General features: G+C 54.8%; 1 protein-coding gene across 16 annotated transcripts in view; it reads left to right on the top strand.

Moving 5' to 3' along the window:
* The first annotated feature begins 378 nt into the window (after positions 1 to 378).
* KIF1A (kinesin family member 1A) overlaps positions 379 to 15,021 on the top strand; it is a 95,646-nt gene continuing 81,003 nt past the window's right edge. For all 16 annotated transcript variants that reach the window (XM_045795899.2, XM_045795897.2, XM_087864976.1 and 13 more), the window contains exon 1: positions 379 to 478. The gene's annotated coding sequence lies outside the window, so the exon portion shown is untranslated. The remainder of the gene's footprint in view (positions 479 to 15,021) is intronic.

The raw sequence follows: 15,021 nt of genomic DNA, 5'->3' as shown, positions 1-15,021 counted from the left end.
GGGGAAAGGCCCGGCGCGGGATCCGTGGCAAGCTCGGGTGGGCGGGGGGCCTCGGGGCTGGGCGCCGCCCGATCACTCTCCCCTGCAGGGCGTGCGGGGATTGCGTCCGTGGAGGGGGCGCCGCATCCGAGCCCCATGTCGGGTCCCACCTCTCCACCTAGCAAACCGCGGTGTCGGCGGTGATGTCACAGCTCGGCTCCGGCCCCCTCCGGTCCCAGCCCCCCTCCCCGAGGCGGCCGCGACGCCCGTCCCTCTCCCCGTGCGACAAACCAGCTGGCGGCTGGGGCTCCGGCGCCGCGCGCAGCCAACCAGCGCCGCGGGAGGGGCGCGAGGAGGGCCGGGCCGGGGGCGCGCAGCCCGTCACGCGGTGCCGCCGTCACAGCGCCCAGCGCAGCCCTGGAGCAGCAGCAGCTCCGCGCTCGGGGACCCGCGCCCATGCCCGTGCCTATGCCGGGCCGCCCCCAGTGACGCCGGAGAGGTAAGGCGGCCGCCCGCCTGGCCTCTCGCACCTGCTCTCCGTTACCCACACCTGCATCAACTGCGCCCGGCGTGGGGAGCTCAAGCCCGGAGCCGCGTCTTTATCGCCGCCCGAGGCGCCGGCGCCGCGCGCGCGGCCCCTTCCCTTCCCCCGACCCTAGGAGAACAATGGGGCAAATTCAAGGGTGTCCCCCTTTCATTCGCGTCCCGGCAGGGCCCTCGGGAAAGGCCCCGTCGCTGCGGCCTCTTCCGTGGCTGGACTATCGCTGGGAGGGGCGGGGGTCGCCACGGGGAGGGCGCGCACCCCCGGCGGCCTCTCGAGACGCCCCCTCCCTCGCTTCCGCGCTCCCGTCCTTTCCTGGAGAGGGGCCGCCGAGCTAGACCGGCGGCGGGGTGGGGCGGCGGGCAGGGGAGAAGGGGAGAGCACGCGGATGGGGGCGCCGGGGAGCGCGCGGGGCAGCTGCCCGAGTCCCCGGGGTGGGGGAGGGCGGATGCTGGAGCCCAGAGCATAACAGGCAGGCGGGCGGGGCGGGCGGGGGCTGCGGCGGAAGGCCAGCTTCATGCGCTCCTCCGGGACTGCCCTTCACCATCCCCCCGCCGCGTCCTCCTCCCGAGAGACCCTAGCTCCCTTCTAGAAAGGCTTGGGAGGGGCCGTCGGCGGAGGAGGCCTGTGTCTACGCAGCCAGCGCCCGAGTAACAGGTGTGGCCCGGCGGCGGGGGGGGAGGGGGCTGCGGGGCCGCCCGACTCAGATGACAGGGACCGGCATGTGGCGAAGACCCCCGGACTCCCCTTTTAGGCCGCTGCTCACCCTCTCCTCCCACCCCAAACCAACGACTCTGACCGTGCGCTGGCGAAGCGGTGGTGGAGGCATCCCAGCGAGGAGGGAGGGTCTGCAGTCGGCTGGGCACTAGGTGGGCGGCGGGTGGGGTGGGGACAGAGGGCCGCAGGGGCGAGGGGGAGGGGACGGAGGGAATGCCAAGTCATGGGGCCTGCTGGGCGCGGGCGCGACGTCGCCCCGGCGCGGACCCGATGCGCGCCCTCGTTCCCAGGAATAGCGACTTTCCTTGAGAGACTGGTGCCCCCTCCCCAAAAGGCGGCCGCCTCCAAGGGGTGCCCGCATTGCTGGGATTAAAGGCTGTTAGGGCATCGGATCTTGCGGCTCGGTGAGTAGGTCCCTGACGCGCAGGGCTGGCCAGGTCCTAACCCCGGGGAGGACCCCGCAAGACCCAGAGCGCAGGCTCCTGCAGAGCCGTCTCACCCGACCCACCCTCCCTGCGCTGCCCTCGATCTGGCTAAAGGGGCTCCGCCTGGGCAGCCGTGCCCGTCGTCCTTGCCTCTCGGCCTGAGAAGGCGGCTGCAGGTTTGGAGGGAAGCTCTGGGGTCCAGAGTGGGGGCTGGGACTGCACCTGCGGCGGCCATTTTGCAGGTGTGGTTGGCCACCCGCCTTAGCTGGGGCTGGGGGTGCGGGTGGTCAGGTGTGGAGCAGGTGTGGCACCTGCAGTGGGGTGCAGTGTCTGCAGTGTAGGGTGAGGGATGCTGCGAGGGGCAGGGCCAGGGCCCACGTCTGCTTTCGGTCGGGGTGAAGATCCAAGGAGGGTTGATGGTTGCAGGGAGGCCACTGGCTGAGAAACCCTGAGGGGGTGGAGGGGACAGTCAGCCTCTACCTCTGTGCGAAGTCTGGGCAGGTTATTGGGTTCGAGATAGGGACCAGATGAGCAACTCTGCCCTGCGTTAAGCCAGGATCTGAAGACAGGCAGTGTCCTCTGTGGGGGGTGGTCCACAGGACAGACTGGGATCAGGTTTGGAGTCAGGGCCCCCCAACTCCAAGACTCTCGGTGGGGAGGGGCTATGAAGAGGGCCTGCTGAATGTCTGCTGTGTGTTCCCTTTCCCCACACTGAAGTGACCCCCAGACTGACCCCCCACCCCCACACCCGGGGCCTTGCACGGGGCCAGCCAGATGGTGACTGAGCAGAGCTAGAATTTATCCAGACCCCTAGGACAGAGGGCCCTGCCACCCTGCCTGGTCTCCCTTCAGGCCTCCCTGGTGTCACCACTGCTGATCCAGGGCTGAGGATGGCCTTTGGAAGTAGAGCAAGGAAGTCCTCCCATGGGTTCTGTGGAGGGAGAGATGGGATTGGGGGAGGCACAGGGGGTGGGGGAACAGAGATAGGTTGGAGATGCAGATGGGGACCACACAGCTTCAGGAGATGGCCCTGGGGGGCTGGGGGGGGGTCTGCATAGGCTCACTCAGTTTGCACAGCCAAGGCAGGTGAGCTGGGTGTGGCAGGGGGAGGGAATGTTCTCATGGGGTCCTGGTACCACTGGATTGGGGGCCATGGAGGGGCTACCAGCTTTGGGAACCACACTCTGGCCTTTAAGGATCAGGAAGGAGCCCTCCATGCCTGATACCCCATACTTTTAAGAGTGGGGAGGGCACTGAGCATCCACCCCTGGGGTGGAGACTGGTGGACCAAGGGTCATGCCGAAGCTAGTGACCCCCAGAATGAGCACATGGCTGCCCTCCTGCCCAGTCCCCAGCACTCCCTAGAGCACTACCCCATTTAGGGTTCTTAGATCCAAAAGAGTGGACCCCCACCCACCTCCACTGTCTTCCTCTCTCCCTCCATACCCAGGAACATCTCAGAGCTTGGTTGGGGCTGGACCACACCCTGCCCCCAACCTCTCAGCTTGGCAGGGAACAGGGGCAGAGCCAGGCAGGTGGGTCTGTTCAGTACCCTGTTCTGTCCCATTAGCTGATGGGCCTCACCCCACAGGCAGGGCTGGGGTAGTGGGGGGGGGCTAAGGGTTGGGATTGTGGGCATGTGAGCCACCGCCCCACCTGACCAAGCAGGTTCGCAGTTTAACTCCTGAACACCGTGAGGATTCTGGCTCAGGGCATTACACCCAGCTCAGGGACTCAGCAAAGGGGTCATTGCCCTGGGGACATTGGAAGGGTGGAGGGCACCGCTGAGGCTGAGCCTCCTGACCCCTCTGGGTTCCTCTCCAGCCCTTCCTGTGTGCCTCCGTGGTCCCAGCCTGCTTCCTCCCTGGTTTTGTAATCTGAGCCCCTCGTGAGCCCCTTGCCAGCCCCGGAGGCCTTACTAGGAGCCTCCCTGGGGTGGATTAGAATTTACCTGCCGCCTGGGTGGCTGGTTATCGGGGAGGAGGGGCTGTCGCCTCTGTAAAGCCTCCGCCCCCTGGATTTAGTGTCCTAATCCTGGCCTGCAGTCTGGCTGCCCAAGCCCTGCCCGCCCTCCCCCTCCCCCATTCCGAAGCCTGGGTGGGGGAAGTGCCCCGCACCGCTCCCCTGCTAGGTTTCAGGGCTCCTGGGAGTGTGGGGAGCGCTAGCCAGCAACCCCCCCTCTGCCCCACATCGGTCGCCCAGTGCACACCCACACACACACACACACACAGTCCCTTACACTCAGTCTCAACACACTCCTCCATGCACACTCATAGACTCTTATCCTCCCAGTCTCACACACACTCGTACGCATATGCACATGCACACTCACATCCACTCAGACACGCTTACCCAGCCTCACCCTCTCACTCTTACACAGACAGCCTCCCACACCCACACACTTACAATCCCATGCTCGCACACTCACCCACACACGTGCTCTCTCACACACAACCCCCACGTACTCTTAGGTTTTTACACACTCGCACACTCGCCTATACATGTGCTCCCTCTCACATACACACGCACATGTGCACACACACGTGCACACACACATGCACAGCCCTCACTTGTCTTTGTTCTGCCTCATCCTCTTCCTTCTCTGGGCGCTCCACCCAACCTGCACAGGAAGTCCCTGGACCCCCTCAGATGCCACCACCTTGAAGCCCCCTACGGCCCTCAAGGCGTCCCTCCACCCCACTGTAGGCGGTGGGTCAGGGGAAGAAAGTGAACATTTATTGAGTACAGACTTGGGAAACCTCATGGCGTGCTCCCAGGACCCCAGCCAGGCAGGGGTGCCCTCCTACTTCTCCGATCTGCAGACTAAGGCCCGCTAGACCCCATCCAGCTCCCTAGATGCCAGACTTTCTGCCCGCCTCGGCACCCCTCTACCCCCACCCCTGACCTGCCCCTCACCCCACTCCTCTACCCCACCCCTCCACCCCACCCCTCCACCCCTCACTCCTCCACCCCTCACTCCTCCATGCCACCCCTCTACCCCAACTCATTCCTCCACCCCACCCTCTACCCCACTCCTCCACCCCACCCTTCCACCCCCTAACTCCTCCACCCCACCCCTCTACCCCACTCCTCTACCCCACCCCTCTACCCCAACTCACTCCTCCACCCCACCCCTCTACCCCAACTCACTCCTCCACCCCTCCCCTCTACCCCAACTCACTCCTCCACCCCACCCCTCTACCCCAACTCACTCCTCCACCCCTCCCCTCTACCCCAACTCACTCCTCCACCCCACCCCTCTACCCCAACTCACTCCTCCACCCCACCCCTCTACCCCAACTCACTCCTCCACCCTACCTCTCTACTCCCACCCCCAATTTGCCCCGTACCCCACTCCTCCACCTCATCTCGCCCCTCCAGCCCACCCTCTACCCCTACCCCTGACCTGCCTCCACCCTACCTCGCAACCTGCTCCCTACCTCACTCCTTTACCCCATACATCCCCACCCACACCCCCACCTACCCCTGCTCCTTCACCCCCACCCACCCTCACTTCCTCACCCCCACTCCCCCCCACTCTCCCCCCCAGCCCAATCCTCTACCCCAGCGCCCCACCTACCGCCCCTACCTGCCCCTTCAAATCCCCATCCCACTCCTCCTTCCCCACTGCCCCCACCCACCCCAGCCAAGGCAGGGCCTCACACACAGTAGGTGCCCAGTCAATGCTATGTTCTTGTTGAGCCAGTTGGCTTAGCCCAAGTGGTCCGTTTCCTGTGGGCCCGGAGAGGGCAGCCGCCATCCTGGCTGCGTGCAGGCTGTGTGTCTTCACGTCTCCCATTTAGGGCCCAGCGGTTCCTGAGACGGGTGCCCCCTTGCTCTGGGTCTCCTGTGAGGCTCCTGAGAAGCAGTGCTAGGGATGGGGTGGGAATGGCCCCGACCACTCCTGCAGGTCCGCTCCCTTGAGTCCGGCCTTTGGCCTCTCGGCCTCTGGCTGATGGTGTCTAGCAGTGCCTTGGAGGGGTGTCAGGAGCCCTGTCCCTGCTCTCAGGTCTCAGCCCTGCCAGGAAAGCTCAGGTGGGCCTCAGTGTCCTTCCCCATCAGCTCAGGCAGGATGGTGAGGGGCAGGGCAGGGCCGTCAGTGCCCAAGGGCAGTGGGGACCAGGCTTCCGAGGGGCTATTGGGGGCTGGGGCAGCGGGGTAACTCAGCTGCTGTGTCATCTGGTCCTCACTCTCTGCCTGCTGCTGAGGCCAGGGCCACCGCATGGCTGCAGGTTCCCAGTGCCTGGAGGGTGACGTGGTCGCCAGACCCAGACCCTAGGAGAAAACTTAGGGCCTGCTCTCCTTTGCGTGAGCTCCAAGACAGTCCTCAGTAGCTTTTGATTTCCCCAGCTCTCATCATATGCTGTCTTCTGCCAAGTCCCCCTTTCCTGGCACCCGCACCCAGGAGCCACCTCCGTCTTGTCTCCCTCCCACCCGCCCGCTGATCCCCACATCCCTTGGCCGGGTGTTTCTTGGACCCGGAGCTGCTCCTTTCCTGACTTCCTGTCTTGTGTGACTTCCTGAAAATGGGGCTGAGTCCTTGGCTGTGGGACTGTGTCTCTGCTCTGTCTTCGCGCTGGGTCTGTGGTGTGTCTGGTGGCACTTCTGCTCCGTAAACACCCCCCGGAGCACAGACGCATCGGCGTCTGGGCCTGCCACGTCCGCCTCATCATAAGCAACATTCCCCCCTTATACTTTCTGTTTTTTCCTTGACTTTATGTGCTGGTCGCCTTGTCCTCGTCCTGTTTTTTCTCTCATATATCGTGTTTCCTTCTTTAGGTCCTATTTTCTGGGCGATTTCTGGGCTTCCTTTTCGAGTTCTTTTTGGGATCGCGTATTTCAGCACTTAGTTTCCATCTTTAAGAGCTCCCTCGTCCTCATCCCTAACTGTTCCCCTTTCACACGTCCTGTTCTTGTTTCGGAAGTGTATTATCTTCTTGAAACATTCTGAGTATATTCATAGAGCTTTTTGGTTTGTTTGCTTGTTTCTGTTTTCTTCTGTGGTTTCTTTCTTGCTCCCTGCTGGTCTATTACAGTCTTCACCTTCTAAGCTTCTCACTCTCCTGGTGTATGTGGCAGGCCCTGGGGGCCCATTCATGCTGGGGAGGCCCCCGGGGTGGTAGAGCATGCTGTCACTGGGTTCCCCGGGTCTGAGCGGGGTTCCGGCTGGAGCTCGGCGTGGGGCTGTGGAGGCATCCCCTGGCAGGCTTCGCTCTAGGGCCGAAGGGCCGGGGGCTGGACCCATGTTGGCCTGTCCCCCTCCTACCAGAATGTGCGGGGTGCCGGCATCCATGCTGAAGCGCTCACTGTCACCACACATCTCCCGTGTCTGTGGAGCCGCTGGCCTGGGGGTGCGGGCAGCCCCTGCCCTCTGTGGAGGTGGGCGGCTGGGAGAGGGGTGAAGGTCCCACTGATCCACGTGGTGGTTCTACAGACAGACTTACACCCAGGACGTCCTGCCCTCCACTGGCTCCATTGAGCCCACAAGTCCAGAACCCCTGCCGTTGTACCAGCCCCCTCTGGGCTGTTCTGGCCGCCCCCACCCCCCAGCCTCCAGAAAGGTTGTCAGGGGCCTGGGGTCATGGGTGATGCCTCTCCCCTGCGCTTCACCACGGGGGTGGCTCACCAGCATGGTCTCCCTTTATTTCATGGAGCCCCAAGAGTGAGCCCTGGCGGGCCTCTAGCCCAAGGGTCCTCCTCGCCCTTCTGAGGGGCGCTGGGCCGTGGCCTGGCACGGACTGTAATGTACGTCTCTTATAATACTAAGGGAAACGAGTTCTGTTTTTCCCAAACTCTTGAGGGAAAATCGGTGTTTCAGGAGGAGGTGCCCTGCTGGTGCTCTGTCGTAGGCTGTGCTGCTGGTGTGGGAGGCAGACAGATGCCAGGCGAGGGTTGCCGGGGAGGCCGTGGTGCTCGGCGCGGGTCTCGGGCCGCCTTTGCCCGTCCATTTGTCCGCAGAGGTCCGGCTTTTCCTTGTGCTTCCCGCACATACTCGTGTTTATGCAGAAACGTGCAATACTCCACGAGCCCTGACAGGTAGACGTGAGTTCCTTGGGGGGCTGGTCCCGTCCTCTGTGTCTGCAGTTACCTGCCCACGGTGGGTCCTCAGTGTGTCTTCACCGAGTGAACAGGTTTAACTCCCTTCCTTCCCCAGGGGCCCAGGCTCGTGGCTCCGGGTCTCCCTCTCCTGTGGTCCTTACCACCGGTCACTTCCTCATCCACGTGCGTGACCATGGTCGCCTGGCCCCTCTCATCCTCTCTCTTCCTGCTGCACGTCTCATGGCTGCAGCCCAGGTCTTGTCGCCCTCAGACGCTGATGGCGCCCCTCGCAGGGCCGGCAGGGCAGACCCCCATGGCTCAGGAGCGCTTTAGAACAGCTCCTCGGGCTCTTCTCGGGCTCTGGCACTCTCCCTGCCCCGTCCTTCTCCTTGCCTGGCTTTGAGCCTGTGCTCAGCGGGCCGTCACCCCTACGCGTGCCCTCCCCTCTGCAGCACCTGCAGCCACGTGGTCCTGCACCCCGAGGGACCGTTCACACTTGCTCGTGTCCTCTCGAACTTCACACGCCCGGCACTGTTGAGGGGAGCTGGCCTTCCTGCCAATCTCCAGCATGCGGCGTGTGTGATGCAGTGCCCCCAGCGCCACACCTCAGGCCCCCCACCTGCACCCCGCCCCTGCCACAGGCAGCAAGGCCTGGCTCCCTCCCCTGACAGGTCGGCCTGATTGCTTGCTCCCCTTCATGGCAAGACTTCCTGAAAGAAGTTAAATCTTTAAAAATGTTATCACGTGATAGGACGCCTGAAAAAGAATACAGACTATTTCTGCAAACGGCCATGTGTGCCCTCAATTTCAGAGATGACACGTTTCCAACATGCTCCCCGGTCCCTGGCACTTAGAGCGACTGCTCCCCACACCCTCACGGAGGAGGAGGAAGGGGCTGTGTCGTGATCCCACCTTGCAGGCTTGGTGGAGGTCCACATCCAGGCCTTGGTGGCACCCGGTGCCTCAGGCTCCCAGCCTGACCTGGAGGTTCTCACCGCCTGGACTTTGGCATCAGCGTGCTCAGAGTTTCATCATTGACCTCTGGGCCCCAGGTAGCATCCCTTGCGAGTGTGAAGCCCTGTGGGGGCTGTGTCTTGCTGGGCAAGTGACATTTTCTATTTATAGGATCCCCAAGGACCACGGCTCTGCTTTCACTCACTGTCACATCTGCACGGCCACGGTGTGACTAGACCAGTCCGTCTGGTCTCCAGCCGGTGGACAGTCAGGCTCTCCCATCTCCCCCGTCTTCTCTCTTCTTTCTCCTTTCTGCCGCAGATCCTGCAGTGCTTGGGGACGTTTCTCCTGTGATCACGTCCACGTATAGTTGCACAGCGGCTGGTCCCGGAGTCCGCGGCGCTACTGCTTATCTCCATATTGTTTCCGAAGTGGTCGTGCTAATGAGCTTTTCCCAAGTGGACTGTGCTGTCCCTGTTGCTCTATCCTTACAACATTTCATGTTGCCAAGTGTTTTAATGTTGTGATCTGATGCATATTTTTTAAGCTTTTATTTATTTATTTGAGAGAGAGAGAGCACACACAAGTGGGGGGAGGGGCAGAGGGAGAGGGACAAGCAGACTCCCCGCTGAGCACAGAGCCCGACTCAGGGCTTGATCCCGGGGCCCTGAGATCATGACCTGAGCCAAAAGCAGATGCTTAACTGACTGAGCCACCCAGGCGCCCCTGATGGATATGGTTTTGAGCCCCACTTTCTTGATTACCACTATGGTTGAGTGTCTTGTCCTGTAAATTACGTGTTCATACCTTTTTGCCGCTTTTTTGGTGTTCTTTTTTTGTTTGTTTGATTTTTATGTGTTCTTTGTGTGTTCTGTACATGAGCCCTTGTCAGAGAGATGTGCTGTGCATCTCCAGGCGGGTGAGCTTCTCCTCACCCGTTAGTGGTATCTTCATGTCTGGACTTTGCCTTTTGGTGCCTTCTGTGGGTTGAATCCTTGAAGGAGAACATGGAGATACCATTTTTCTTCATTATCTTCCAAACTGTTGTTCACATTTAGATCTGGAGTCTGCATGGAATTTGATTTGGTATAGAATAGACATCTAATCTGGTGTTTTTCCATATGGCTAGCCAGTTGTCTTCGTCTGTCTGGACTGCTATAACAGAGTACCACAGACCGGGCGGCTTGTAAACAACAGACATGGATTTCTCACAGTTCTGAGGCTGGAAGTCCAAGATCAGGGTGCCGGCAGGGCCAAGTTCTGGCAAGAGCCCGCTTTTAGGTTACGGATGGCCAACTCCTCATTGGAGAGAGGAAGCAAGCTCTCTTGGGATCTTTATAAGAGCACGAATCCCATTCGAGAGACCCACCCTCATGAGCTCATCGACGCCTAATCACATCCCAATACCCCCCACTTCCTAATCCTATCCCATTGGGGGTGGGGTTTGGGTTAGGAATATGGGGACACAAACATTCAGGCCATAACCAGTTTTCTCAGCAACATAGCTTCAGTACCCCTTTCACTTCCCACAGACCTGCAAAGCGCCCTTTGTCTGCTCTCAGAAGGGCTGTGTCTGTGTGAGTCTGTTTTTGGGTCCCTTCTGTTACACTGGTGGTGACTTACCTTGTCCCAACCACCCCATCTTACTTACTGAACCTTTATACTAAGTCTTGATTCCGGGAGGGCATGTTGTCTTCTACCCTCTTGTGTTTCTTCAAATGGACCATTGGTATTCATAGCATCTCACTCTTCCAAAAAAATTTTTAGCAGCAATTTGTCTAGTTTTGTAAAAAATCTGGTTGCGATTTCATTTGAAATTACATTGAATTTTTGATTCATTTGAGTGAAAATAAACATTCTTAAGATATTGAAATTTTTCCATGCATAGGTTATAGTCCGTTTATTTAGGTTTTCTATATTTTTGTGAAGGCTAAAAATTTCCTCATAAAAGTTAAATGCCTCTCTTGTGACATTTATCATGATAAAGGTACTATATACTTTGGAGTATTTTTTAAATGTACCTTAAAAATTTTTTTTTAACTATTTGTCTCTAGTGTATTCCAACATGGTTGGTTTCTATCAACTTTATGGCACCTTCCCACTAATTCAAATAATTTGTCTGTGGAAACTCTTGATTTCTGTGTAGATAAGCAAATCGTCTGCAAATGATGACAGTTTGGGTTTCTTCACTGCTGCAATGTGAAATAGAAGTGATGACAGGCATCCTAAACTTGTTTCTGGATTTAAAGGAAATGTTCCTAATATTTCACCAGTAAGCGTGATGTCTGGGTAGGTTTAGTAGTAGGTTTTGCCTATTATGAGATGAAAGATTTTTTTTTATTTCTAGTATTGCCAAGAGTTTTATCATAAACAGGTTTTGAAAATTATTGAATGCTTTTTCAGCACCTATGGAGGACCTCATTTGGCTTTTTCTCCTTTAATCTGTTATATGGTGAATTGTATTAATAGATGACCTTATGTTAAAGCGTATATATACTATCATATTGGTGTTCTTGGAATAAGCCTACTGCATTACCCTTTTTATTTGCTGCGGGGCCTTCTTGCTAATGCTTTGGACTTTTATATATATGTTCATTAGTGATATCAGTCTCTGATTTTCATTTCTCAAATTTTTTTGTCTGATTTGATGCCAAGATCATAATCTCTCTCCGTCTTCCTCTTTCCTGTTCTCTTGAAGAGTTTATATAAGATTGGAATTATCTAGGTTTTCTGACTGTATGTTAGGGCTCACTTGTAAAAAGTGTCTGAGTCTCCTGCTTTTTTTGGTAAGTAGATTCTTAAACTCTTCAATCAACTTCTTTAATTGTTGTAAGAAAATTCAGGTTCCCACTGACTAATTTTTCTCTTAATTATAGGTCATCTTTTCCTGCTTCTTGGCATGTGTAGTAATTTTTTTAAAAAGATTATTTATTTGAGAAGGAATGCACATGAGTCAGGGTGGGGCAGAGGGAGAGGGAGAAGCAGACTCTTCTGTTGAGCCGAGAGCCCGACATGGGGCTCTAGCCCAGGACCCTGAAATTATGACCTGAGCCAAAGGCAGATACTTAACCGACTGAGCCACCCAGGTGCCCCAATTTTTTTTATTGGGTTCTAGACATCTCTGCGTTATGGAGTGTCTGAATTATGCTTTCTTCCTAGAAAGCATGTTGAGCTTTGTTTTGGCAGATAGTAAATTACTTGCGATAATTTGATCCTTGAAGACCTATTTTAAGCTTTCCTAGAGTTACTCTAGAGTCGATGTCACGGGGATAGTTAAGCCCATTACTCAAGTATGATTTCTTTGGGGTACCTACTGAATGGCTGGAGTGGAGGGATCAAGAGGACAATTATGGGTGGTAGATGCACAGATAACCTTCTTATTTTATGTGTGCTTTGGGAATCCCTGTGTCTTCTTTGGCTGGACTGCATGGGGATGGACTAGTCCTCTGCAAAGTCTCAAGGCGCCGTAGCCTATGCAAACGTCTTGTCTTTGCTACCTAGCAGCTCTGTCCTTTCTAGAACTCTGACCCACAATTTCCAGCTGCCTCAAACCACCCAAAATCTAGCTTCCACCTCTTTAACTCATCAAAGCTGCTGAGCTATTAGGGTCCTACCTTCCAAAACCTGAGGTCTGGGCATTGCCTCTGGGCAGATTGGAGTGATTATAGGGTTTCCCTTGTATGTTTCCCTTCTCTAAGTGATCACAGTTCTGCACTGCCTGCTGTCCAGCGTCTAAAACAGTTATTTTCATACATTTTGTCCAGTTGGCTGGTTGTTTACAGTGGGAGTTTAAGTGTGGCCCTTGTAACTCCCGTCATGGCTGAATGTGGAAAAGCCCTAAGTTTTGCTAGTAGTATTTTCATTATCATTCACTAAGTTTATTTATATCCCCATCATGATTTCTTCTTTTGTGTATTAATTATTTAGAAGTTTATTTTTAAAGTTTTAAACATAGGGGTTTTTTTAATGGTCTTTTATTGATTTTTAATTGTCTTCAATTACAAGATGCATTCTGAACAGAGTCTTTGACATTTATTAGGAGTTGTTTTGTGACCTACTACATGGTAAAATGTTGTAAGTGTTTCATATGTGTTAGAAAAGAATGTGTTTCTCTAACTTGCAAGAAAAAGAGAGCACATGTGTTCATTAGTTCATATTATCATGTTTGGACCGTCTACATCCTTGTTAATTATGTCTAGTTGGTCTGTCAATTAGTGAACAGTTTGTTAAAATTCCTGCCATGATGAATTAGTGAATTCTTTCGTGTTGTTTGACTCTTAACCTTGGTTTTATGTTTTCATCGTGTTGTCTCTCTGAGGCCATTCTGAGTAATTTTTTCTTTCTTTCTTTTTTTTTTTAAAGATTTTATTTATTTATTCGACAGAGATAGAGACAGCCAGTGAGAGAGGGAACACAAGCAGGGGGAGTGGGAGAGGAAGAAGCAGGCTCATAGCGGAGGAGCCTGATGTGGGGCTCGATCCCATAACGCCGGGATCACGCCCTGAGCCGAAGGCAGAACCTTACCGCTGTGCCACCCAGGTGCCCTATCTGAGTAATTTTTTCTGATGTGTTTTCCAGTTCATTAACTCTCTGCTCAGCTTCATTTAATTTGCTGATTAACACGTCTGCAAAGTTTTTAAAGTTTGAATGATTACATTTTTATTTCTAAAAGTTCTGCATGGTTCCTCCCCACCCCCCATATTTTACAGCAGTATTTCCCATTCCTGTTTATTTCTCTAAACATTTTAGGCATACGTATTTTATGATCTGTGTCTGACAATTTCAGTATCTGAAATCCTTGATAGTTCAGGATTAGGATCTAATTCTGGTTCTCTTTTCTCTTCATTTTCCTCAACTCTTGGCGTAGTGAATTGCTTCTCTGGTGTTTGGGTAATATTTAATTGCGAGCGCACATTTGACTGATCTTTATCTGCGGGGCCCTGAGAAGAGGAAGCTATTTCTAAGGAGCATTCGTATTTGCGTTTGCGATGTGCCGCAGTTGCAGACAGCCAAGACCCACTCTGAGCTGACTTCTCAAACTCAGGTTTCACTCATGCAGGTACCACAAAGTAGAAACGCAAACCCGCATGAAGACGGGTCTGTAGCCTCACATTCTCAGAAACACTGGCTTTTTCACCACATGGAGCTGAGAGTCATTCAGAGTAAGTCCCCTGTGTCCCTTTGATGACGATGGCTTTTCCCCAGCTTTCCATGTCACTGGGGTTGTAGTTTTAGAGGATCCAACTCTGTGGTGATTTGGTTCCAGTTCCAACTTAGTGTGTGTTTGAGGCCATGCCTCCCGTCCTCCATTCAGCAGGCGAAATCCACTTCTCCACATTCTGGTGTCAGCAATTCCCTGCAGCTTTCTCCCTGGCGGGCTTGCGTCTTTGATTCAGCTCTTCCTGCTGCCTTTTCTCCCTCTCCTCAGACAGTCTCTTATTTTATTCTGATGTTTGTTATTTATCCTAAATTTCTAGGTGATTTCTAGTGGGAGGGAGTCTCGTTCGCCATGTTGCCAGAAGGGGACATCTCCCATTCACTTGTCTTTTCTGTTGGTTTCAGAAATACTAATTTTAAGGAGCAAACTGTTTTTGTCTTCACACACGTTGGTGTTTGTCAACCCAGTTGAAGTCTTTTTATTTATTTACTTATTTACCTGAACCATTTGGTAATTTTTAAAAAAATCTTTAAGTATGAACACAGTTTAGAAGAGTCAGACCTGTCTACAAAATTTATTTAGGAAACCAGCAGGTTTTCCTCTCCGTCCCCAATCTCTCTCAGTTCTCTTAGCTACTGTGTGCTTCTTGATGCCGTTCAGGTCTATCTTGCTAAATAATGTGCTTATTCTGCTATTTTTTTCTTTGGCCCCTTTTGTCTTCATGTCATTTTTTTCTCAGCATCATGTTTGCGAGGTTCATCCAGTTACCTTCTCTCCCTCCTGAAATGCCACGAAAATAATGGTAAATGTAAATGACAGAAAGACAGAAGCCATTCTGGAAGGGGGGAAGAACAGAGAAGTCACAGCGACCCGTTTGGGAAAAAGAAAGCAGAACCCTCGCGGTAACTGACAGCAGACTAGGAAGCCGAGGCCAAGGAGGCCGGGGGAGTTGGGAAGCGACCTGTGGTGTCCCCACACGGCTCAGGACCTCTGGCAGTGAGGGCGGGATTCTAGAGGGCCTGTTCAGAGTCTGCTGATGCCGTGGCTGGAGTCCCAGACTTCTCCACCACTCCTGCATCTCCTTCTCCCTCTTTCTACCCCTTCAGCCTGTTGATCTCCTCCATTTCCATGACTTAGTGCTCACAAGTGACTGTTCATTTTTCCTGCCTGGCCCCTCTTCAGATGCACACATCCAACCACCTCCCTGA

This window comes from Ursus americanus, chromosome 1 (assembly GCF_024610735.1).
Source record: "Ursus americanus isolate L20-20 chromosome 1, mUrsAme1.1.p, whole genome shotgun sequence".
Lineage (NCBI taxonomy): Eukaryota > Metazoa > Chordata > Mammalia > Carnivora > Ursidae > Ursus > Ursus americanus.
This window is presented reverse-complemented; position numbering and strand designations above follow the sequence as displayed.